The 27,395-nt window shown below is 38.8% G+C and overlaps 1 protein-coding gene across 3 annotated transcripts in view; it reads left to right on the top strand.

Annotated features, from left to right (window-relative positions):
* The window catches only part of alk (ALK receptor tyrosine kinase), a 419,663-nt gene that overhangs the window by 275,458 nt on the left and 116,810 nt on the right, over positions 1-27,395 (top strand). Inside the window, exon 1 of one of the 3 annotated variants that reach the window (XM_076877725.1) lies at positions 21,369-21,501. The exons of the other annotated variants lie outside the window; for them this stretch is intronic. The gene's annotated coding sequence lies outside the window, so the exon portion shown is untranslated. Of the gene's footprint in view, positions 1-21,368; positions 21,502-27,395 lie in introns of those variants that run through there. 3 annotated transcript variants of the gene reach the window in all.

The following is a 27,395-nucleotide window of genomic DNA, read 5'->3' as shown; positions in this document are numbered from 1 at the left end:
CTTAGGTATCTGAGCAATAATATTTCCTGCCAACAGGAAATGTGGCGATGCATGTCATTCTGTGACTGCGTGTATGCTAACAGTGCAATGACCAGATGTTTTTGTGTGACCACCCAACAAACTGTTGCAGTTCTGGTCTCTCTCCAAAAATTGGCTTCAAGTTAATGGGTTGCCTGTTTGCCACAAAGGTGGAGAAAGTGCGTGCATTACAGATGTGCGTCAAAATGAAGCTTGGAGAGAAGAATCTAGTGATCCAGAGTTACAGAAGTGGACAAGCTTGAAACGGGTGGTCATCCCAAGTTTATTTTATTTGTTTATTTTTTCACCACTCAGATAAATCATTACAAATATCGATAGTTTAGAAATTATTCCCTGGAATCCAAGCAGGAAATAGAATAGAAGTGCACGACCAATCATAACAGTCGATCTGATGTCACTGCTGGAAAACAAGCATCGTTTTGCATAGCTCACCCTATTTACTTGAAAGATTAAGTACACAATGAAGCACCATGTTTTCCCTCAGTCGTTCATTTTCAGCCTGCGAGTCAGTTTGATATGTTTTTAGTGTTTCCTTGTCTAAACATTACTCCCTATCTGAGAACACGCTCAACTTACATTTAGTCTTTTGCTTCATGTTAACAAGAAAGAACTTCCAGCCCAGAAAGGTGCTGTAATTTCCTAGTAATTACAGCAGCTTTCCTGAGTCAAGAGCTGTCATTATATTACCCTTCAGCTTGAGTTCATAAGAATCAATAAAATTGCAGAGTGAAGAAAGATCATTCTCCTTCTGTGTTTCTTTGATGTCAGTTGCTTTGTAAAACCAAACTGTCAAATGAATCATGCTCCAAGGCAGATGACGAAAAGCTCATGCTCGGGCGTTTGTTCACGCTCTGGTCCAACATAAGGCTCCATTTGGCTTCTCTGGAAAAGTCATATACATTCAGTGGTCACTTTATAAGGTACGCTTTGATAGTACTTGGTTCCTTCAGATCAAAATTTCCTTCTAATTGATACTAGGGGGTTATAGTGGTCATTAGTTCAGATTGCGTAACGGTACCAACACTCCTAGTGGGCTGCTGGAGGCCTACAGTGGGTAAAGATGACGTGTAGAGGCCCCAACGAAAGTATGTCTCCCACCTGTAGATAGGGATACTGGGGCAGGTATCCTGTGGGCACACTGTAGGCATACTGGAGCAAAACCATACGTTAATGAGTTGACTGTGGGGCTGAGTGAGCTAACATTTATTCACAGTCAGTAGATAAAAATCGTATCAGGTGGTAACAATTATAATGGTAATATAGAATAATTTAAATCCAGATAGTATCATAAATAAATACTACCGTTGTGGTCAAAAATGTATATGTACTCACCATGGACATGAATGCAATGGTAATTTGTGGCTTTTACTGATTTAGCTGTTATATTCCAGAGTGCAATGATCGTACAGCATACATCTTCAGTCCCCCTTTTCACTGAGAGTACTGTCTGCATTCAATTATTAGTTATTCAATTATTCGTTATTATTCATCTCTGGCTGTCTTTTTCCTGTCTTTCTGCCCTCACCATAACCGGCCGCGGCTCAAAGGGGGTCAAATGATTGTTGGGGTTCTCTCTCTTTTCTCCGTGTTACTGTAGAGTCTTTACCTTACAGTAAAAAGCGCTTTCAGGCAACTGTTGTTGTGATTGGCACTATATAAATAAAATTTAATTGAATCTTTAATCATTTTAAAAAACAAGAATTGCAAACTTATTTTGGATTTCCTCCACCAAATGCTTTTCATAGCTACCAACACGTTTCTGACATAATTCTGTCAGGATATCTGACGACTCCTTTTGGCAACATTTGAGTTCATTTAAATTAGTCGCACAGACATAACTTTTAAGCATAGTCCACACATTTTCAATAGGGTTGAGGTCGGGGTTTTGGGAATGTTAATTACTTTTAGATCAAGTTGCTTCCATTGAAGGATGCAGCATTGATGTTTGTGAAAGGTTTGCCTCTAATGGCTAAGAGCACAATATCGAGGCATAATTCATCATAAGTCATTGTATTTAATAATTGTATGTGAAATATATTTTGAATCCATACAGTCTCCCTAGGCTAATAGAAATCATTGTTCACAATATTATCCCTTAGAAAAAAAAAAAATCTTCAGGTTAGATTGAAATGATTAAAATTACAAACATGTCGCATCTGCATATTTTGATTACCACATATATATATATATATATATATATATATCTACCTACCTATCAAAATATATATATATAGATATATATATATCTATATATATATATAGATATATATATATATATATATATATATATATATATATATATATATATAGATAGATATATATATAGATATATATATATATAAAAAACACCCAGCACGCCCCTGCGGGCGCTCTTCTGGACAGAGATCTCCGATGTTGTTCCCGGGATCTGCTGGAGCCACTCGCCTATCTTGGGAGTCACCGCACCTAGTGCTCCGATTACCACGGGGACCACCGTTACCTTCACCCTCCACATCCTCTCGAGCTCTTCTCTGAGCCCTTGGTATTTCTCCAGCTTCTCGTGTTCCTTCTTCCTGATATTGCTGTCATTCGGAACCGCTACATCGATCACTACGGCCGTCTTCTTCTGTTTGTCTACCACCACTATGTCCGGTTGGTTAGCCACCACCATTTTGTCCGTCTGTATCTGGAAGTCCCACAGGATCTTAGCTCGGTCATTCTCCACCACCCTTGGGGGCATCTCCCATTTTGACCTCGGGACTTCCAGGTTATACTCGGCACAGATGTTCCTGTACACTATGCCGGCCACTTGGTTATGGCGTTCCATGTATGCCTTGCCTGCTAGCATCTTGCACCCTGCTGTTATGTGCTGGATTGTCTCTGGGGCATCTTTACACAGCCTGCACCTGGGGTCTTGCCTGGTGTGATAGACCCCAGCCTCTATGGATCTTGTGCTCAGAGCTTGTTCTTGTGCTGCCATGATTAGTGCCTCTGTGCTGTCTTTCAGTCCAGCTTTGTCCAGCCACTGGTAGGATTTCTGGATATCAGCCACCTCCTCTATCTGCCGGTGGTACATACCGTGCAGGGCTCTGTCCTTCCATGATGGTTCCTCGTCTCCCTCCTCTTTCTTGGGTTTCTGCTGCCTGAGGTATTCACTGAGCACTCGGTCAGTTGGGGCCATCTTCCCAATGTATTCTACAATGTATATATATATATATATATATATATATATATATATATATATATATTGATAGATAGATAGATAGATAGATAGATATAGATATATATTGATAGATAGATAGATATAATGCGGTGTAATTGCCATAACTATACAGCAGTTCATTGAGTTTTAAGCAGGGATGAAAGAGAGTGGACAAAAACAGTCTGGTGCAAAATTCCGGTGCCTTCATTTAATGAGCAATTAAATCTGAAATCTGGCAGGCATCTTAATGCATAGTACTGAGGAAAGAATGGTTTTTTTTTCTGTGATCCACCCTGATGTTACTTAGGGTGATGGCAGACACTTGCTCAGCAATGAGAAATTAATGATAATCCATGTCCTCTTACATTCATGGTGCAGATGTAAGTAAAGCTCTGGTAATTCCGTATCTAGCCAGGACTACAGAGTATAGACAGAATGACTTTAAACAGCTCAACAGATGTTAGCAAACATACAAACTGTTGTAAAGTGCTGTCAGCTAGCTAAATGTACAGTCTCTGTTTTTCTAAAGGAGGGAAAAATGTTTAACAGTTAGTGGGAGTAATGTGAGAAAGATGACATTACTTTCAAAGGTAAGGACTACTCAGAAAGTGAAATGTTATAAAGTGGAAATTTTAATCTTACATAAAATGGGTTAATCCACTCCACAGTTTTTAATTTAGACATTGAACAAAACATTTTGCCTAACTAGTTCACTTTTTTGTAATCAAATGTAAACCAGCAACAGGATTCTTGTTGAAAAATGTGTATGAGGAGTCATATTTTGGATCCAAAGGTCTGCAGAACAGCATGTCAGTATTTGTTGTTGGGTTTTTCAATGTTTTTTTCTGTTGATAGAAAACATGGCTTATTTCTGTGTTTCCAGAAGTAGAAAAGTTTGTAAAAGTAGTGATAACTTTAGAAACACATACTGGTTCTAGAAGGAGCCATGCGGCTGCTTCTTCCCATGTGGCCTTTACATAAGCCTCTGTCTCCTTCCACGCTGAATCATCACCTCAGTATCCTGCTGCCCTCTTCACCACAATTACGCATCCCACGATGTACCTTTTGAGACCTCCCTCTGTACTATGTTAACCCTCCATCACCTATCAGCCCCAAGGGCCTATTTTAGTGAAGATGAAAGCATGGCGACTCCTTTGATAGCACAATTTATTACATGAATTTCCCTTGGTAAGCTACAGGGAAAGGAATAGATGAAAACAACACTGCATTTGCTGTTAAATCTCACCTGCTGTCAATGTGAAACTCAATTCTGTTTGCATTTGTGTAGCGGCTGGAGTTAGCTGATAATGTCTCCTACACTGTAAAAAAAATATTGTAGAATTTACGGTGAATTACTGGCAGCTGTTGTTGCCAGAATTTCACCGTGAAAAATAAATTGTAAATGGTATGCTATTTTGGTAACCTTAAATAAAAAATTTTTTACAGTAAATGAATGAATTTAAACATAAATTCATGTGAAAACAGACATTCCGTTAACCTGATTACAGTCTTACTTTGTTAAATATAGTGAAACTGTATAAAATAATACAGTATCATACCTAAAAAGTTGAATATTACGGTAAATTACTGGCAGCTGTGGTTGCCAGAATTTCACCGTGGAAAATATTTGTATTTGTATTGTATCTTTATTTCAGACATATACAGAAAAAAAAAACAATATATACACAAGTACACATACTTGTATTTACAAATACGAATATATATGTAAATACACACACGTATGTGCTCAGAGTCTAAATGACATGAAATGACAATTATTAGGTCTGAAATGGAGTAGGAAGAAGTATAACATACATATTGTGGTAATGTAGAATATATTTGGAAGGCTTTGGAAGGCTTCCACACTGTTCGGGCGGACAGGGACAGCATCGCTAGCGGTAAGCGGAAAGGAGGTGGGCTTGCTGTTTTAGTTAACAACCGGTGGTGTAACCCTGCCAACATAACAATCAAAGAAAGGATCTGTTGCCCGGACACTGAACTGTGTGCTGTTGGACTCAGGCCGTATTATTTACCCAGGGAATTCTCTCACGTCATCTTGGTGGCTGTTTATGTACCCCCCTCTGCTAACCCCACAGCTGCATGTGACACTATCCACTCTGCCATAGCTCGGCTACAGACTCAGCACCCGAGTGCCTTTATTGTGATCTCGGGTGACTTCAACCATGTATCACTGGACAATACACTACCAACATTCAAACAATATGTGGACTGTCCCACCAGGGGAGAGAAAACTTTAGACTTACTGTATGCTAACGTCAAGGATGCATACAGCTCCTCCTCCCTCCCCCCACTTGGTAGCTGGGAGCTGCAGATGATTCTGCTCACACCACGTGACAAAGGAGTCGACCACAGCCCGGTACTCTGTCTCATCATCCCTGCTGATGCATCCAACCACCGCAGAGTCATCAGAAAACTTCTGAAGATGGCAGGTCTCTGTGCAGTGGCTGAAGTCTGTGGTGTAGAGGGTGAAGAGGAAGGGGGAGAGGACAGTCCCCTGTGGTGCCCCTGTGTTGCTAATCACCTTGTCAGACACACACTGTGGGAGACGTACATATTGTGGTCTTCCTGTCAGGTAATCAACAATCCAGGACACCAGAGAAGCATCCACCTGCATCGCTGCTAACTTATCACCCAGGAGGGTCGGCCTGATGGTGTTGAAAGCACTGGAAAAGTCAAAAAACATGACCCTCACAGTGCTCGCCGGCTGGTCCAGATGGATGTAGACACGATTGAACAGGTAGATGATGGCGTCCTCAGTTCCGAGACGAGGCTGATAAGCGAACTGAAGGGGATCCAGGTGTGGTCTTACTATGGGTCGCAGCTGGTCCAGGATGAGCCTTTCCAGGGTCTTCATGATGTGGGAGGTCAATGCCACGGGCCTGTAATCCTGGGGGCCACTGGGACGTGGCGTCTTTGGTACAGGGACGAGGCATGATGTCTTCCACATCACCGGGACCCTCTGCAGACTCAGACTCAGCATAAACAGTTTATGAAAGACTCCACACAGCTGGGGGGCACAGGTCTTGAGGACAAGGGGACTCACTCCGTCTGGTCCAGCAGACTTGCCTGAGTGAAGTCTCCTCATTTGCATCTCAACCTGGTATTGAGTGAAGGTGATGGGTGGGGGAGGGGTGTCAGGAATCTCACAGGAGGCAACAGCGCCATGTGAAGAGAGAGGCTGGCACAACGCATGTAAAAGCAACAAACACTCCATTAACCTGATTACAGTTTTGCATTGTAAAATACAGTAAAACTGTATAAAATAAATATTAAAAAAGTTGAATATTACGGTAAAATACTGTCAGCTGTGGTTGCCAGAATTTCACGGTGGAAAATATAGTGATAATGCAGAATACATAACGGTATACTTGTTGATAAATGTAAAATTCACAGTGAACTTTGGTTTTTGTACAATTATTACATTGAAATAAAAAACTAATATAAAGTAAACCAGTTAAAATGCATTTTAATAAGCTTGTTTACCGTCTCCTATTGACAAAGCACAGAAGAGCTGTATTATACAAAACATGGCTTTTTATTCAAAAGTTCATATTTACACAAAATTATTGGCAGCTGTTGCAGCCAGAATGTTGTCTAAAAAAAATAAGGTCCAACAAATGAGGTAATAAACATAATAGGGCTAACTGGCATAAAACTTACATTCTTTGACTTTTTGTCATAATTTGCTAGAAACATTAATAAAAACCAGTAGAGACAATGATTAAATTAAACAGTTAACATCCATCCATCCATTCGGACAAGTCACCAGTCTGTCACAGGGCTAACACACAGGGACAGACAACCATTCGCACTCACATTTACACCTATGGGCAATTTGGATTAATCAATTAACCTATCCCCACAAACTGCATGTCTTTGGACCCTCAGTGACTTCACTGACTTGGCACAGAAATTAAAAAGGAACATTGTCTTTAGCTGCTCCTGGTAAATTAAACTAGTGTTTGTTTCACAGTAAAGCTAGCTAAAATCTTCAACCTGCTGCATTAGCATGAACTTTCCAGAAAACGAAACAGGACTGAAGGCGAAGCCTGTGACAGAGGAACCCTTTCAATGCAACAATAAAACTGACTAAGCAAACTACGGTTACAGCTGGTATACGTTTCAAGTCTACAACATAGTACCCTCCTCGTCTAAGTTTTATGTATAATTATATATATACATACATATATACATATAGATGACGGTTTAGACACGTGATGCAAACGTCTCCCAAACATGCATGGACTTTAAGGAAACTGATTGTTACAGCTTTTATAATACATTCGTTGACTGCTATTGACCTTGCAAACTACACCAGTTTATAAACATTATTTCATTATTTTTTTGTATTTCATTTTGATCAATTAATTTTAATTTCAGCAGGTGGTATCACACTCAAACAGATTGAACACGGACTGAACAGTGGTAAATCCATGATTTAAACCTCCTTATACCACAAAACTTTTTTTTTCATTGTAAATAGCTGTGCTATACTTGGTGAGACTCTAGAACTTAAAGAAATATACATATTTTTTTATTATTAGTAATTGTTTGTATGTACTGTTAACATATACTGTTTTATCAAACAGCCTGAGCTTGTTAATATTAAAAACATTTACCGTAATTTTCACAATAATTCTAACAATGTTTTGACATTTTGTTAAAATTAAAAGTACGGTATGTTTTAGGTAATTAATATACAGTTCCATCCATCCATCCATCCATCCATCCATTCGCTTCCGCTTATCCTTTTCAGGGTCACGGGGGGCGCTGGAGCCTATCCCAGCTGTCATAGGGCGAAAGGCGGGGTACACCCTGGACAGGTCGCCAGTCTGTCGCAGGGCTAACACATAGGGACAGACAACCATTCACACTCACATTCACTCGCACATTCACACCTAGTGGCAATTTGGATTATCCAATTAACCTATCCCCACAAGCTGCATGTCTTTGGACGGTGGGAGGAAGCCGGAGTACCCGGAGGGAACCCACGCAAACATGGGGAGAACATGCAAACTCCTAATATGCAAACTCATAATATACAGTTGTAAATCATAAATTCAAATGAAAAAAGGAGGAAAGATTGTCATTCATACAGAGTTATTATGTAAATTGTAGGGTGATTAATTGTAAATAATGTTACAAGACAATGTGCCATATTACAGTACATTAATATATTTTCAACAGTGTAAAAATAAAAGCAAATCAACGTTTTTCAATTTACAGAAATGTAATGTCCATATTACAATCAATTACTCTTTTTTAATTTAATGGTAATTTTTATGTACATTTCTTACAGTGTATGATATGGCTGGTTTTACTTGTTCTCTCGAATAAGATGAAGCACAATAACAAAGCAAGTATTTTGATGAAACCAGATTAATCTTTAAAGCTTTCTAAAAGAGGAAGCAGTGCATTTTGTATATATTGCATTATTTTTTTTCTATCAGCGGATTTAAAAACAATATATAAATATGAAAAAACAGATCCAAAGCACAGCTCTAAATGTTTAACTGAAAAATTGCACTGTGTGTTATTTCCTCCTAGAATGAAATGCAGGCAATGAATGAGCCTTGAGGCTAAGGTGCCTCAGCAACAGCAACCCTGCAGAAACGAGCTTTCATCACTGCTTTCCTTCTCAAAATACCTTAGTCACAGTGGTGTTTACCTTTGGCTGTCGGATGCATACTGCCTTTAAAATTACTGGTCTCAAAACACAGTGTGCCCTAGGCTAGCGGGATCAATCCTTAGAAGGAACTTGAACCCAGCACACATATATTTTTTCTTTTGTTAACATCAGGTCAGGGATGTGAATCTTCCTTCCAGCAGCTCGGTATAAACATGGTGGAATAACCAGCTTTGTCTCCAATCACTGGATCCAAAATACGATTAAGCTGATTTGAAACAGCAGGAGGATATCAGTGCAAGGTGCTTCCTAGCCCTGAGAAAAATGGACCTCTCAGCAGCCTCTGACACATAATGACTCCTGCAGTAAATACTGTTTTTTGTCAGAGTTGGCTTCGTTTCTACCTCAATTAGGTTACCTACGTGCGTAATTCCTCTGACGGAGATGTTTCATGAGACGGAAACCTCATCACGTGCAATTTGTCCGAACATACCTGCCACCTTTTTTATCATTAGCCGCCGACTGGTCTGGCTGGCCAAAAGCCTTGGCCGAAGACACTGGCAAGGGAATCTCCCTCTCCTCATTCATTACTGAACCAAGAGACCTTTCACTGTTCATTTGTGTAGTCCAGAGACTCAGAGATTCCTTCGGGGTTACAAATGATGCACTATTCACTAAATTGTTCCAGCCATATTTTTCATTCACTACCCCAGTGGCCTGCCATCTTAGAGTCATCTTGTTGGAGTTCTCGCACGCTGACCTCTTTTAAAGCCATGCTGCTCCCTGCCCTTTGGCCATTGCTCACTTGTCAGGGCTGGCTAAAGAAAGTCCAGTGTTGTGTGAAATGGCCAAGGACCTGTCTGCTCAACTTCTGAAACCTTAGAAACAGCTGCACCTCAATGAGCATACAATTTTCTTTCCCCAGTGAGCCTTTCATTCTATAGAGCCTCAGGATGCCACACACAACCCTGCTGTTTCTCTGTCCCCCATTTCTACCCACTGTCTTCCTTCCTGGTGTTTCCTCCCTCCTCCCACACTCTTTGTCATTGCTTTGTTTACTTACACAGTGCCTCACCGAAGCAAATGCACCTGTCCTCAGAGCAATATTTGGCATCTGGATATCTCCCTTGGCGGATGCCTTTGTAACTCATCAAATGCTCTTTTGAAGCTTGCTCAGTATTCAAGCAGTGATGCATGCCAGGGATCATCACAGGTGAAACCGTTTCAAGCGTCAGGCTGATTCAAAAGGTCAAGCTGCCACAAGCACTTTTACTAGTTAACTATGTTTAAACAGGGGGAAAAAAAGTTCTTCCTGCACGGCGTCTGCATCATCAAGCAGCAGATGGAAGCTTAGCTCAGCTTTATTATTTGATGTGTAAATTTAACATGTCCAGTCACATCTGAATAATTTCTGCTGCATTCATAATAACTGTGTGATTCATAAAGTATGAAGCTTTAGTATCCATTTAGTATACACATCCAGAAATGCATATACTATTATATATTGTACATATATTTATTAGTTTAAGATGTAGCCATTCTTATATTTTGCTTGTTTACGTTATTGTATTTTGCACAACTCTGTTGCTTGTGAAGCTCGCACACAAGAATTTCACTCATATGTACTGTACCAATGTACCTGCACATGTGATGTGACAATAAAAGTGATTTGATTTGATATCCCACTACTCCATGTTAGAAATTTTCTATAGATTGCAAGGGATGCATTGTATATTTAGAACAGGTGTTGTTGTTTAGTCGCGATAGGATTGTGGTGTGTACACCCTGGACAGGTTGCCGCTCTATACAGTCAACCACTCAGAATCATCAATTAACCTAACCCCACTAACTGTGGACTGTGGGAGGAAGCCCACACAAACAGAAAGGCCAGATGGTGGAGTTGAACTTGGGACCTTCTTGCTGTGAGGGACCAGTGCTAATCATCCTACGCGCCACCTTGCTGCCCATTAGCTCAAATATAAATAAACTTTAAGAAAACGTTTTTTTTCCTTTGCCATAAATAGATATTCTCCAGCATGGCTGTGTCATATTTTTCCCCATTGTGTAGAAAGTTACAGTAATTTAAAACAAACAAAAAAATAAAAAATCTGTACTAATGATTTGTAAGCTACAGGTCAGGAGGAAAGAGTAACTTATTTATTTTTATTCTCTTTTTATTAATCTGAGATATTATTCCCAACAGTTTTTAAAAAAAAAAAAGTTTGCTCACAGTTACTTATCACATATTTTGCGGTCTTACTCACAATATTCAGTAATGACAACTACACTTTGTTCTGCTCTTTCTTAAAAACGTCAGACTGACATTGCTGGAGTAACTGATCACTGTTGTTTGGAATCCTTCCTGTAATCGTATCTACAGTACCTAGAGTTTGTTGTTTTTTTCTTTATCAGAGTGCGTTACTGGCAGATTCCCCACCAAAATGTCGACTTTCTGTTTTGCTTGATAGATGTCACATCAGTCTGAGTTATTTGTAGAAGTGAGTGGGAGTACTCTAAATGTCATTCTGGTTCTCTGTTGTCTCTGTATCAGAGCTATGCAGCGCTATGATATGTTACTGATATTGGTGACCAGTATGTAGAGATGTTGTCATGGTATTGAAAAAGAGAAAAAAATGTTGTTACATAAATAACCATGAGCTGTGTCGTGTGCATGACAAAGAAAGAAAGTGCCAGAGCAGCAGCCTTGTTCTGATGCATCTTGCAGATGCTCCATTAGACTGGCATTTTGAGAGTTTAGAGAGACTTGTTACATGTTTCACATGTATTAGCCTGTGCCTGAGCAGTTATTGTGTCGCAGTGGGACCAGCCATCCTTTTTGTGGAGGCTACTGCTGTGTCCAGTAGTGTCACCTGGCTGGGTTTGCTTCGTGTAGTAAAGCAGGTGATCCGTTTCAAAGTAGCCAGGGCCTAAAGTATGCATTTCAAGCATTCAACTTGGTTTTCATTTTAGTAAATTCTTTCTTCGTTTTGTTGCCACTATTCTTTATTTCAGCTTATTTCAGCTTTTTGGTTAACACTTGTGTGTGTATGTGTGAAGCTTTTAAGGACCCCAGGCAGAAAAGCGTAGTCACTGTGAATGGAGATTTTAATTAAACAAACAAACCCATGTTTCTGTTTCTCAGAATTCAGTTTTGACCTAGTTAAAATTGTCACATGGCTCTTCCTTCTTTATGCTCTGAATGAACTGGCCATCAGAACCATCGCATTGGAATAAGATCATCAGTGATCTGACATTTCATGTGTCAGTGGTTTCAGTTATGAGACTAATCACTATAAATAACAAAAGACTTGTTTTGTTTTGGTTTTTTTGCCTGTCTCGTTTGGCTCTTTTGCCATCAGAATTATTGTCTAAAGGCAAAGAAAGATGCCCAATGGATTTACTTTACCAAATTGACCATCCCAGCCTGTAATGGTCCATTTGATTCACCTTTTATTGTTTATTTTATTTTCACTTACTGAATACGGGACAGACTTGACTGGGGGAAAGAAGGGGAGAAAGAAAGAGGGAAAGAGAAACAGCTGAGAAGAGGGACGGGGGAGAAGGGCAAAAAACAAAAACCAACAGAATGAGCAGAAAAAAAAATGCATATATCAATCACCTGGATCACCGGCTGAGAAAGAAAAAAGAAAACAAGCAGAAGAGAACAAGAGTAATAGAATAAACAACATCACAATGATATATGGGAATATGACAGTAAATACTAAATGTTAAACATTATTGTGCAGCAAAAGACTTGTTATGTGTGTGACCCCCACCCCCACCCCCACCCCAAAAAAAAAAACTGTGCTTAAGCCTTTTTATTAAGTAGAAATATTGTCCAGGCATCATGAGCTGACATTAATGCTTCTGTGAGACAGTTATGGGTCACCTTGATAATCTATTCAATAACACAACACAGAGGGAATTGTCATTGCATTGACTTGTGCACGACCTGAGGTAGATCTGCAATACCTGTCTGAACATTGTTCTCAGAGGTCAAAGCTCTGCTGTAGCTTTAACTTTAGTTTCATTGTATAAGAACAAATGGGCCTTTGATGTCACCCATTATTAACATCTTCCTGCTGTATTCTGTCACTTGAGACTCGCAGACAGGTTTGTGTATTGGTGCATGGCCGTATGTGTCACTATGCGAAAGGATTGCTTTCTTGTCAAGGTGAGTCTGCAAGAGAATTTAATTTCTCTCCTGTGTTGTTCATATAATTTTAGGGGCGATCGTGGCTCAAGAGTTGGGAGTTCGCCTTGTAATCGGAAGGTTGCCGGTTCGAGCCCCGGCTTGGACAGTCTCGGTCGTCGTGTCCTTGGGCAAGACACTTCACCCGTTGCCTACTGGTGGTGGTCAGAGGGCCTGGTGGCACCAGTGTGTGTGCCTACAATGTAGCTTGCCATCACCAGCGTGTGTGAATGGGTGGATGATGAATGCAGTGTAAAGCGCTTTAGAGTCCTTAGGGACTAGTAAAGCGCTATACAAATACCATTTAGAAGTAAAAAGTTGCATCGATTTCTCACATCACTGCTTAGATGTTCGCTATTCTTTGTATGCCTTAAAGTTAAACGATAGGTGAGCTGTAGAGGGGACTAGTTTGTAATAAGAAACTTTGAAGTCTGCACTATATAACATTTACTAGCCTGAGATATTGTTTTATTTTGATTGTAGTATTAATCAAATAATTTAAATACACTAAAGCTAGCTCATATGGAAGGTCATTTCTTCAATCTTTAATGATTTCTGTTTATTGAAGTGAACATAAATCATGAAAGTAGTAAATTATTTTTGCTTTAGTTCATTACTATTTATTGCCTTTTTTTCTCTGCACTTTTATTTAACTTTTTACCTTTATCGTGAGATATATAAAAGTGTTTAACATCTGTCATTTTATATGAGTGCTGTAGAGCTGCTTTTTGCACCTGTTCACCATGTCTCATAATGACAGATTGTACTACGCTGATATTGAGAACCCCTGCCTTGAGTTCAGCCTGACTATGCTGAACAATTGGACCCACTCAATAATGTATTACATCCACTTTAACACTCAAAGAAAGAGCTATAACTCCAACTTCATCAATTCCCATTGTACTACTGCTTTTATTAGATTTGATTGCTAGAGCTTAAATGTATTTGATTTCAAATTGTCACATTTCTGGCTTTGGCAACTTCTAAGCCACAGTTACGACTGACGCAGTAGCCATCTCGTACAGGAACTGTTCATCAGCAGATTGCCATAAACATTTATACTTGCTTGTTTAAAAGAAGACTCCAGCAAGTCAGGCGCTTCAAAAGCACAATAGATGTAGGATTACAAGAAGTGGAAAAAGGAAGCAGAGCAGTCAGTTTTCAGTAGAAACTCTACTATCTTGTTATTCCTCCTGATAGGTCATAGGCATGTCTGTAGTGACCAGTGTGTTTGCAGATCATACCTTCAACCCAGCTGTGCAACAAGTTAAAACGCTTTTCAGGGAGGGAACTGATCAGCCAAAATTACACCAAAAGCACTCTGTGTGCCAGCATATTTATGGTTGCATATGCTGCTGCGAGGATGATAACAAAGACAATAAACTTCCTGCTGGTATTAACAAAAGACAGCAGCATCATACAGCCTCAGATTACTAGCCTTCCCCAACCTTCACCAAGACAACAATAAATGCCCTGAAAGTAGCAAATAAACTTTATCATTTTTATCATCAGGATGCTCCTATTTCTTACAAATAAACAGTACTGGAAATGTAACAGTCCCAGATGTATAATAATCCTGGGAGAGTTTATATGCCAGTGATTTTTGTGAATGAATGAACTCATTATAGCTTATAGAAGAAAGCTTAATCTTTCTTTTCTTCTGAATGCATAGGCTCTTTTCACATCTTAAGGGAACTCCATAGAAAAAAATACTTACTCTATAAGAACCTTTGGAATAATGTGAAATTTTCTGGCGCTCCTAAAACACAGCACATTTCTTCCAGAGCTGCAAAATTAAGCCAACATGGAAGTGGCAAAAAACTTCCAAAAAGGAGCCAGTCCCATAGACTCCCATGTTTAAACCCCAGATTCACAGCATTAAAAGCCTGGTATGAAAAACTGTTTTGTATGGATAGTTTTCCTCCTCAGAAATCTGAGTGGATGCTTTGCATCTACTTCGTTGTGTCCTTGATGTGGGCCTGTGTGGTTTTGGAGCATTTTTAATTGATTATTTGGTTGATATTATACCTTGTGTGTTACACACCATCCAAGAAGTTTGTCCTTCAGTGAAATTCAAGTGTTTATTGGTCTGTTACTTGGCACTAATTAGTCAATGGAATATATGGCTGTACCTTCTACCTATAGCTCTCCCTCATCTGTAAGATGAGCTTCAAAAACTCAAGCATGGCAGTGGCCAAAACACCAATGTTGTCCTATCTAATGCGTGCCATGGTGGCTACTTCTGCCCTTTTATACTTCTTGTAGTATAAAAGCACAGCGTATTGTTCAGTCTTCTTTATTCATGATTTTTGCACCTGTGTATGCAAAATGTGTTTGACAGTATAGCAAAGAAATAAAATCAGTTCCGCTTTCATTGTTTCTACATGTTTTAACAGGGAACACGGGTCATTTGTTTACACTGTGGGAAGCCACGGCATAATTAAGTCATGATATGGAACTACAATATTAACAGTAATATTAACATCAGAAACATATTTTTTCCCATGCTGCCATTCAGACATCCCTCTGACACTAGTTAAAATAGGTGTGCTGTATCTGTACCATGATTCAACGGGTACACTGCGTGTAATTTATTTTCTCTAAATGAGCTATGAAGAGCAGTGTGCCCTAATGAATTGGGCAACAGATACTGCTTCTGAATACTTAAGTGGGATGCAAAAACTTTGGGTCAGTACAAAAACCACAACTCATCTGGTGCACCCCAGGGGGCTTGAAAAAGTATTTTTCAACATATGTGAAACATGTATTCTGCACCTGTTATCTGTATCTTTCTAATTTAAGGGCACCAACTGTTCTGCGCTATGCATTGTGTTGATAAATGACATTTATGTGTGTAGCAGGGATTCTCAAGATTTTTTTAGGCCATGAATACCTTGGGGGAGAACCTTTCTGGGTACTGCCTTGTGCATCAAAGGCGTCATTAATGTCATTAATGACGTCATATTTTTTTTCTATTTGCAGTTAGATAGATTACCTTAAATTACCATGTGCATCAGTCGGACTGTTTCAGTTCTTGGAATTGTGTTCCAGCTTAGTATGTATTGTCACAACATTCAGGTTGATTGATCTGAACTGACTCAGTGTTAACAATGAGCTTTTTCCAGCAAGTGTATTCTTCAGCTTTCAGTTGGTTTACTGTTTGTATTCTTACGCAAATTTAAAAAAACAGGACTTTAATAACAGGACTTTGTTATAAGGTAAAGACCTTAAAATAATATGCAGAGAAACCGTGTAAATTCTCAATAACCTATAAATAATCACTTGGCAACAGGTTCTGGTTCGCTTCATATGACCTGTGGCTTCATCATGGTCATTTTTTAATGGGTCAATTCAATCGAATCAATTTGCCAAATTTTTTAACCCTTATTTTTACCCTTACCCTTACTGCAGATCTGTTAATAAGGTGTCCCCGAATAAACTAAGAACTACTGGTGTATTCAGTTGCTGCTAAATAAAAGATGAGTGCCCACAGTAACGAACAGGCTGCCACATATTTTAATATAATGTGGACCATTATTGAATCCAATTACCTTGTGAAATGTAAGAATATTAAGTACCTGTTAAATCAGAGTGGCTATTGTACATATCTTATTCAAAAACAACATTTTTTTCTGAAAAATAAAACCACATTATCTAATAGCATGTACAAATTTGTGCATTCTGCACCATATATACATGAAGCTATCAAAGAACACTTGAGGAATAGGACATTTACCATTTAATTTTTGTCAATTAAATGGTAAATGGGCTGGTATTTATATTGTATAATTATGCTCAATTGAGCACTTGCAGCACTTTCTATTCATTCACCCAGTCACACACATTCATATGGCGTTTTTGTCTATACAAAGTATACTTCAGTATCCCAGCTGGAAGGGTTGGTGATCAATCCACCAACCTTCCATTTGTTGCACAGTCCGCTCCATCACGTGAGCCACATCCATCCCAATTACCAATAACCAGTTATTTGTTTCAAAATAAACATTTGCATACCACAAAACTGTACAAAATTAATACCAGTACAGTTTGAGAGCTTTGTTGAAGGAGTAAAATTAAATTAAATGCCATACATGTACATATTAGTTCCATTATAGATCTTGAAAAGTCTTTCAAGTGTGTAAATGGATCAAACACCCAGTAATTCTTATAGGGGTTTTTGGTTATGTTTAATCTTACTCGTTTGCGTATGAATTATCTATATTATATGGAGATTGCACCAAGAAATTCACTTCCCATGCTGACCATTTTTATTTCATTGCCATTTTCCAGTTTAATTTTCATTTCAGTACAATTAAATTTGATTTATACACTTCCAGTTCACAGCAACAGACACATCAGAGCCCTTCAATATTAGAGAGAGAACCCCCGCCAATCAAACAATCCCCTTTGAAGCTGCATTTGGCAAAAGTGGAAAGGAAAAACTCCCTTTTATCAGAAAGAGATCTCCCACAGAACCAGGCCCAGTGAGGCCTCATGTATCTCCATTGACCAGCTGGAGATGAGGGGAAAAGAGGAGAGCATAGAGACACGAGGACAAAACACAAAATATGGGAGTCATGTAAGTTAGTGATAGTTAGTGTAGTAGTACCATATGCATGCAATAGGAGTGAAAAGAGAGAGTGGACTAGACATTCAAGATCCAGTGCATCATGTCCTCCAGCAGCTGGATCCTATGGTCAGACTACTTATGATAGCATCATTGATGTATAGTTCAAGGTCACCTGATCCAGTCTTAACTACACCTTTATCAAAAATTAAAGTTCAATGCCTAATTTTAAAAGTAGAGACCCAGTCTTGGAGCTGATTGGTTAAGAGAACACAATATGGGAATGCTTTCTCTATTTCTGGAGAGTGGAAGTAGAGATAATCACTTTTAGCAGTCTTGCTCCACTATTTTGAATCAAATTTTTAATAGTTCCATATTGCATTACTGTCTAAATGTGTTAATTTATCTTCATTCCATCAATTGTGCATTGTCTATATATAAATATTAAAGTATAGAAATGTAATACTGCTAGAAGAACAGTTTTAGTTTATAAAGCTTAAATTATTGTTGGATGTCCAGCTGAAAAGTAAACTCATTTTTCTTTGTTGTCCCAATGATGATACTAAACATAACACCTCTTTGCAGCTGAATTTCATCATGAATCATAAAAATGCAGCATTTAAAGCCTTTACCAAAGCCTTAGTCAAGGTCATAGTTGCGTTATGCACTTAATTCATTCTTGAGCAATTATGTACTATTCTGTTAACTGAAAACAGAATCTGCTTTGATTTCTACCAGTGTTTAATTTATATGAAAGTACTGTATTGTTAAGCACGTTTCCAGAGCTAGTTGTTTTTCCATTTATACTTAGCTACATAGCTGTTGGGCTTGAATTTAGAAAGCAAACTTTTCTAATCAATAATGCACCAAGCAGACTCAGAATGTTGTCTTATGTAACATCCTTATAGCTGGTTATCAGGACAGCATTATGTAGCTTGGCTGAAATTTCACCTTCCTGCCTAGATTGACTGGATAATTGAAGGCATTAGAGATGCTTTAAACACCAAATAACACCATCACAATTGGTTCATTTTCTTCTCAGTTTGACTCTCTTTTTCATCAATACCCACATTTAATAGCCCATTTTAAGCCTAATGTTATTATCCATGATCTTAGTGGCTAATCAGGAAAAAAAAATCTGCCTAAATGGTTTTTTAATTTCTGAGATAACTGTTGGAGTTTATGAGAATGCAGCGTTGTTCTCAAGTGCTGACTAAGCACTCAGACCTTCATCTCTGTAAAGTTTCTGCAAATTAATGTGAGATGATGGCTCACATGTCCCTCACTATACAGGAGATAAATGGCAGCTGGACATGTTGAGTGACTGAGTCCCATCCTGATGTAACTTGTGCTGGATTACATCGCTGCTGCTGCTGCTGCTGCTGTGCAGGTGTCTAATAGGCAGAAGTACATTTAAAAAATGTGAGAAAGTTGGAAAGAGAAGGAGAAAGATGTAAGGAGTGAGACTGAGGGTCAGTAGTGAATCCAGGCAGATCAGTCAGCCGTGATGAAGTCGCATGTCAGTGTTTCAATAATGATGCAGGAGAGTATGTAGAAGGTAGGAGAGACACTTAAACTCACTGAAAGAATCCTTGAGCATCAAGTAGGTTTGACCTTAAATATATGCTATGTGTAAAACCAAAAACTTGTTGGTTGTCCTTGGAGAAAACAACTCAGCTTTATTGTAGTAGAACAAGATGAGCGCAATGCTTGCTCGAGCTCGGTGCTGGGTGAAGGCACTCTTCATTCATAAGAGATTATTCTCAAAATCTCATGCAACCACTTTCAAATATAATTTAACATCTGACACTTTATATAATAGTTTTTTGTTTGTTTCTTTTTAAATGTAACAAAAAACGAAAGCTCTGTATTCATTAGTGAAATCAAATCTTGTCCAGGACCTGGAATGAAAATTAGTGACATGAAACCAAGTTTTTATATGCACCATTTCTCACAATAGCAAGCCCATTTGATTGAATGCCAGGCATTGGAATTAGAGATTGTCACATTCAGAGTGTTTCCTGCCATCACTGATAAAATTATACCTGGGACCTGTTGGGGCATGATTGAAACTGACAAATTGTTTTTTCTCTCTGTGTATCACTTCTTTTGTTGCCAGCACAAAGTTAAATCCTGCTTTAGCCTACGTAATGCTAAATAGGAAGTGGGATCGTCCACATTAATGAGATGAAGAATTTATGGTGGGTATATGCCCCCCGGATGACCTTGCGGCCTGGTGTTCTGCCAAAAACAACAAACGGGCTTCATTAGCAGTCTGAATGGGGACTTATGCTGAAACACATTAGTATGATGGGTTCATAAATATATGGATTAAAGTGACAAATTATTGCCATATTTTTCAGGTCATTTCAAGTGACATTATCATACTGTTTTTAATGGGATGTTTGGAAGAACATACAAATTGCAATTAATTAAACATTTTTAAAAGCTAATATTTCAAATGTAGTAACACAAAAAGTGCAGTTTTTTCAAGAAAGGTTTTAACGATTGCACAGCAAAGCAATTTGCAGATTAATGTCGACTATAAAATCATATTTAATGATTCTTAGGAATATGGCAAAGTCATAACTTCAGCTTTTGATGCAGTTAAACTGCTTGCATTTCCTTTTAAAACCAAGGACCAGACATTTTTAGAATTATTCACATAACACGTTAACATAAAACATACTGAAGAAAACTTAATAATAATCAGTTTTTCTTTAACATACTGCTAGAGACAGGTGTTGAATCCAGACATACAACAAAATATAATTAACTAAATTGATAAAATGATAAGCTCATGGCATTTATGACATGTTAAAATTAAACCAACACGTTTAGGGTCTGGCAAATCTCTTCAGTCAAATCAACAGCTTTCATCAAGATGTGAGTTTACACCAAAATAAATCGAGGTATTATTGTAATAAATCCTTAAAGCTCCCTCCTTAAGAAAATGCTTTCAAAGCTTCACTCCCTCTTAGTGTATTTTAATTAAGACTTGAATTAAATGAAGTGTTAGACAGCATATAGGTGTAAGTCTCTAATGGGTGTCTGTGTTTGTAAAGTCTTGGTTTTAGTTTGAGAAATGTTTTATCAGTGTTAACTTTATCTCATGGGCATGGGATGATCGCTTTGATCTTTATCTTTTTACCTGTACGAAGATGTTTGAACTGTTGTAGTTTAAGAAGCACAGAGCACTGCAACTGCATTTAAAATAGTTTGCTTTTTTCCCTGCTGTTTGAAAAGTGTCTAATGTGTATGGGAGGGTATTTTTATATTTCTGTGCACACTGTTGATGTCAAAAATCTCTAACACCCAGTGACAGAAGATGTATTCATTATATGGATGATTTGTGTTTGTGTTGGGTGATTATTTTAAAAAAGAAAAGAAAAGAAAGAAAGCCGTATTCTTGGGTTGGCATAAGAATGCTTTTAAATCTGAATGCACAATGAAAGCTGGCACTTGTTGAGGGGCTCTTAGCTTTGGATTTATGGGAAAAAGAAAACCAAGGGGGGTGAATATTAGGGGTGCAACGATATTCGTATCGATATTGAACCGTTCGATACAGTGCTTTCGGTTCGGTACGCATATGTATTGAACAATACAACATTTGTAATTTATTTTATCAATTTTCCTTCTGACGATGCTGTCTGTGTTGAGCGCTCAGTGAATCTGTGTTCGACTACTCCGCCTAGGCTGCACTGTCGAGCGCAGATCCACTGAGCGCTCAACACAGACAGCATAGTCAGGAGGAAGAGCACAGGGCAAGCTAGCGAGACAGAAGTTAAGCTCTCAGCAACATGGACCTCCCCCACTCTCATTCAGATCTGGCGTTTGGAATTATTTTGGTTTTCATGTGACGTATGACCCTGAAGGTAAGCGAGTCATGGACTAAAGTAAAACAGTATGTTGGATGTGCCATGCAATGCTCAATTACATTGGTGTGAACTAGTGTGTTAGCTCGTTAACGTGTTGGCCGTCTAGCCCCATGCACGGAGCGATCGGCGGTAGCTCGTTAACGGAGATTTGCCGTGTTGTGGCGTTAAGGTCATTTCAACGAGATTAACCTGAAAGCACTAGTGGGAACACAACGAATATGACTGCACATTTACGCCGACATCATCCTAGTGCAAAGACAAAAACAACAAGCATGCTACTAACTTTAGCCGAGTCATTTAGACAGCTGTTAGCACATGATTCTCCTTATGCTGCTGAGAATATAGCCCAGAAGAAGCGGATAGTATAGCTTTTATTTTGGAAAGAGCCATTTCTCTGTAATAAACTCTCTTTTCCAAAGATGAGTGATTCCTCAATCAGATACAGGGCTTGCAATATCGCTAGCCCGACGTCCCGGAGCTAGCGATTTTTTCAGTCGGGCTACCAAAATCTATCTCTTCCCTGTAGGAAAAATATATGTCAATGCTTTTGCATTCTTTCAGAAATGTAGCTGGGTAATTATGTCATTGGCATCGGTGAGCCACTGTCAATATGTGACATATTGAAGTCGCGTTTGAATTTGCGCTTGTTTTTTTGCTTTCACTTTGCAATTGTGCGAACTGTGTATAGAGAGCGACAGTACTGATTGGTGAGTGATGATCATTTGTGCACCAATTCCTCTGACATCGTCTTATTAATCGTTAGCTTACTATGCAAACATGACAAGTGAAATCTCCTGCAGCAAGCTTAAACATGTGAGAGGTTGATCGCGCAGAGAATCGCTGAGCTTATGTGAGTGCGTGTGTAAAAGCAGCAGGAGAAGTTATGACAAATCAGACTATAAGGCAAAAAGAAAGTGCAGCTTTATGGTTTCATGGACAAAATAATTTCTGTGGCTGCAATATGACGAGCTAAATAACCAGGGCTGCACATAAGTGGTCCGCAGGTGCGCATTCGCTGTCAAAATAAAAAACACGCACAAGGGTTAGGGTTAAATTTAAAAACTGTACTTTTGAGTTAAAATATATATTTATAATTTTAATAAATGACAAATTAAAAAGGCATGAACATTTTTTTGTATCGAAAAAATATCGAACCGTGACACCAAAGTATCGAACCGAACCGAACCATGAATTTTGTGTATCCCTAGTGAATATAGCAGGAAACTCACTGAAAGATTGGTCTGTTAGGGTGAATCAAGACCTGTGCATGAAGGAAAAATGCCAATACTGCTTGATCTAGGAGCCAGTCGAGATGGTTTTGGCATCTGATTAGGTCACCTCCTAGGTGAGGTATTTCAGGCATATCCAACTGGGGGGAGACTGCTGGGGAAGACCCGGGGAATGTTGTAGAGATTATGTTTCCCAGTAGAAAATGCATGGCTGGAAAGACTCAACATTTTCAGTGTTATGACAACAGAAACAAGGTTCAGCAGTCGTTCATGTAGATCATTTGGTCATGGGTCCTTCCTTCCTCGATGTGAACTGACAGGTTTTAGATATCCACGAGAGCCTCCCGTGCAGAAGAAAAACTATAACTGCAGCCTTGTCACTACACATCCAACGCATGAGTCAGCACAGCTCCTCAAAGATCACTTGTGCGAGGAGCCCTCTACCTTTGATGATAAGTGACAAGCCAAAGGATTTGCACAGGTGAAGACAATAAACAACAGCAGCCTTGTCACTGCTCCCAAAGCTCAGCCAACTGAAGTGTTGTGAGCACTGCTCCTGTGCTGTGTTTTATCATTTTTAAGTACCTCATAAGATCCGGATGTTTAAAGAAACAGGCTTTGTGTGTCTGTAAGGTAAAAATAATTCTTTGAATCCACTTAATACCTGCAAGTACTAAAGTGTATTATTATAACCAGCACGTAATTCACAGTCAGTGTAATTCTTTGAGTCCAAATGCACTACACGATACATAATAATATATTCACTTAATAGCTTGATATCTTGGTACATAGAGGCTGGAGAACATGTTCACTGCGTTTTTGAATGTGTTATGACATATGTAAAATATGTATTTAAATGTATTATCTAAAAGTATACACTACTGTAGATCACATTATACATTTTGTGCTTCAAATATGGATAAAGTAATCATTTTATTATAATGATTAAAACTTTTAATGTGTGTACCTCTTGTGTAAGTTTGATTCGGAGGTTGATTTTTAAAAGGATTTCTTTGTGTCCCCTGACAGTCATGATTGGTCTGATAGTTCAAGGCCTTTAAACTGTAGGTTATGCTCGTCTGTCACTGAGGAAAATCATTTGTTTCAATAGTGACTAAATTGTTTGTGTTAGTCCAGTTTTAACTTATATTCAAGGCCTTGGGGAGCAATGGTTTTCCATTAAATCAAACGTTGTCTGCAGTGATTTGTGTGACTTTCAGATTTTTCTTACAATTGGCTGATAAAATCCATGCAACTGTACAGGTTGGAAACTACCTGGCAGTCCTGTGTGTGCTCTGAGAAGATTCCATTCAGAGTATTTTATACCTGAAGCCTGTAATCTGTTTTGCGTCTCCTGTTGCTACATTTCACCTCACTGATGCCAGGCAGGTTTATAGTTAGCCATCACTCTTAAGAACAATAGGATCAAGGGTCAGCCTGAGCCCTTCTCGCTGCGCGGCCGAGCAATATCACTCTCGAGACGAGTCCTCCTCTCTCTCCGCCAATGCTTATTGGCTGAAATATCTGCTCGCTGTGCCACTTTCGACATGTAATCTACTGCTGGCAGCAGCAGCGAGGGAACGCGATCATATATCTTCTCTCAGACTGAGCATGTTTTATGGGTTTCACATTCTTACTGCTAAACTATGCTTGAATGTTCCCGTAGTACTGGAGCTGAATGTAAAACAGCTGAGTATGGGGAGCAGTATCTGAAGAGAGCCTCGTGTTTTCTGGCGCCCACTGACTGACTGAATCCAGCCCTCTTGAGCCCGGCCGGGAAACTCATGCTACAGAGTGTGTCAGTCCTTTCACTATATGTATGTGAGTGAACATTAACACATGGTCATACTTCAGTGTTTTCACCCGCAGGTGCCTTTGATGGTAAAAAAAAACACTTTGTCGACATTTTTGTTTGTTGGGGAGAAAACTTGCAAACATACAGTACAGCACTTCAGAGTCACACGCTAGCGATCGAAGATTTCTGTAAATTAGAAACGCTCAACCCATTCTGTACTGTACAGAAGACACGGCGCAAGATTGATTGACAATGGTCTACAGCCAATCAGGTTGCAGAACACAATGCGCTATATAAAAAAAAAAAAAGCATGGAAAATGGCACACACAAAAATTAGCGAAACATCGAGGCTGCGAAAGGTGAACCGCGTTATGGCGAGGGACCACTGTAGTTTTATGGTCAGTGTTGCTAGTTTAAAGTCTTCTTCAGTTTATCAATAAGTCTTTCTTAACAAAAACAATCAATATACTGTATATGAAAGACATATCCATTGATATCACAACAGTCCGTGAACTTTGGCCACTTTGGCCTTTTGTCCCTTAAAGTGAACATTTTTTTGTTTCATTTTGCCTTAATAAAGGCAACTCAGTATTTTTCAAAAACCTAACCTGCCGCTGGCTTCAGACAGTTTTTTAACCTAAAAGCACTCGCACTCCCATTGGTTTTAACGCGTGAAATTACTGCCATTTATGTATAAAATTGTACAACACAACTTTGTTACCCAATGTCAGTCAGCCTACCTTCTGTTGTACAGAGTAGAAACGGGGATAAAAGGGATGAAAATTTTTTTTTGATGAAATGCAACTGAATTTCAGCACCATGAAGGAGGCAATGAAAACTCTGCAGGATCTGTTTTACACTATGGAGGAAAGCTGTGCAAGCAGCTCTTGTCTGCTCTTTAATATCACAAAATTTTAGTAAACAAGTTTCAAATGTTTTCATTTTTGAGCCATCATGCTATAATGATCATAGCTTATATTTATTCCCAAACTCCTCCTAGACAACTGGTCCAATCTTGATGAAATTTAATTTATTTCAATTCATTTCAATTTTATTTGTACGGCGCCAAATCACAACAACGGTCATGGTCAAGGCGCTATATATTGTAAGGTAGACCCTACAATAATACATACAGAGAAAAATTCAACAATCATATGACCCCCTACGAGCAAGCACTTTGGCAAAAGTGGGGAGGAAAAACTCCCTTTTAACAGGAAGAAACCGCCAGCAAAACCAGGGTCAGTGAGAGGTAGCAATCTGCCGCGACCGGTTGGGGATGAGGGGAGTCAGACAGGACAAAGGACATACTGTGGAGCAGAGCCAGAGATTATTAATAAGTAATGATTCAATGCAGAGAGGTGTATAATAGTGGGATAGCCTTGGAACTACCTAGGGTGCCAGGATTTGTAACATCTATATGCTGCATAACTAAAACATTTACTGCAAATAAAAAGCGCTGCTTCTTTTTCTGTGCATTTGTATATAGAAACCACATTATCGAGGCCGGGTCATGAACCTACGTTGTTTTTAGACATATAAATCAAAAACATTTATAGGCACATTACACATATGTTTTAATGCTACCATAGGGTTTCAGTTTTAACCCTTTGAAGCCGGTCGGAGCGGGCACGCTCTTTTTTGCTTAACTATTTTTAAATTCCGGTAGCACTGCAACCGCGTAAGCTAGCGCAATAATTTTTTTTGCATATGAAACCGGAGGAGTTGTACTTACATCTTATGCCCTCAGCTTGTCCTAAGTCACGGTTTCCTTCCACATAGAGCTTTGCAAAAATTGCATAAAAAGCCCTTGCAGGAACAAAAACATAATATTCCAGAAACACGCTTTGTCGATCTGATCAGCTGTTCGTAACACTTCCCACATTGAAACAGACGTCAGTGCGAACGATCGCATGTCCGCCATTTCCTGCCCTAAACCGGAAGTGACGTCATTTTCGCGGAAAATGTAGTTTTTTACTTGTAGGCCTTAAGAGCCTATACTGGTGTTTTTATAAGTCATGTTTGACTTTATGCTTTTCTGAATAGTTGTTGGGATGCTTAGAACTCGAATTGCACTGCTGGAAATAGTTTATTTTGATGCACCTGCTGTTTTCTTTGCAAATTTGCATCATAGGATTGTTTTTCGTTTTTCCTGCAGTATATAAAAATTGCTGTATCTCAAAAATAAAACTATGAAGACACTCAAAATAAATTTCCTGTTGTTGTAAACTATTTTTGCAACTTTTTTGTATTTAAAGTTTGGGGGATAAGCCTCCTAAATTTCTCCAAGTAGAAATATATGTAAAAAAACCCAAAAACAATTTTCAATTTTTTGGTAGTTTATTGCACTTTTTTGCAATTAATGTAGTTACTATGGACTTAATGCATACATATTATTATAATATGGGCTATAACAGTTGTATTGATGTATAGCAACTTGAAATGCTCCCAAAAATGGCACTACAGCATGTAAAAATATAAAGTAAGCTCTGGCAGACTTGGTTCTATGGTAGGTCTTAAAGGGTTAAGAACTGGCAAGTTTTTATTTCCTATCTGGGCCACAACAATTAATTGTGGTTCAAAGATGCTCACAGAAGATGGCAGAGACGGTTCTAAATTGCTAGTAAAGAAATGTGTTTTCTTTAAAATTCTTAACTGTAGCCAACATACCCTCTTTAAATGGTAAAATCTAAACAAGTCTGTCTAAACTGTGTGGGGGGGGGAAGTTATTTCACAGATAAATCGTCACTGTCTTTTTCTTTTACACCCTTTAAGTAATTTCTTTCAAGCTTTTAAGGACTGCAAAGGTTGACATTTCTTATCACGAATCATAGACCTGCATATGAGTGTGTACACACGCTTCTCACACT

The sequence above is a fragment of the Maylandia zebra genome, linkage group LG19, assembly GCF_041146795.1.
Source record: "Maylandia zebra isolate NMK-2024a linkage group LG19, Mzebra_GT3a, whole genome shotgun sequence".
NCBI classification, from domain to species: Eukaryota; Metazoa; Chordata; class Actinopteri; order Cichliformes; family Cichlidae; genus Maylandia; species Maylandia zebra.
Note: the sequence above shows the minus strand (reverse complement) of the source record. Positions and strands in the feature narration are given on the sequence as shown.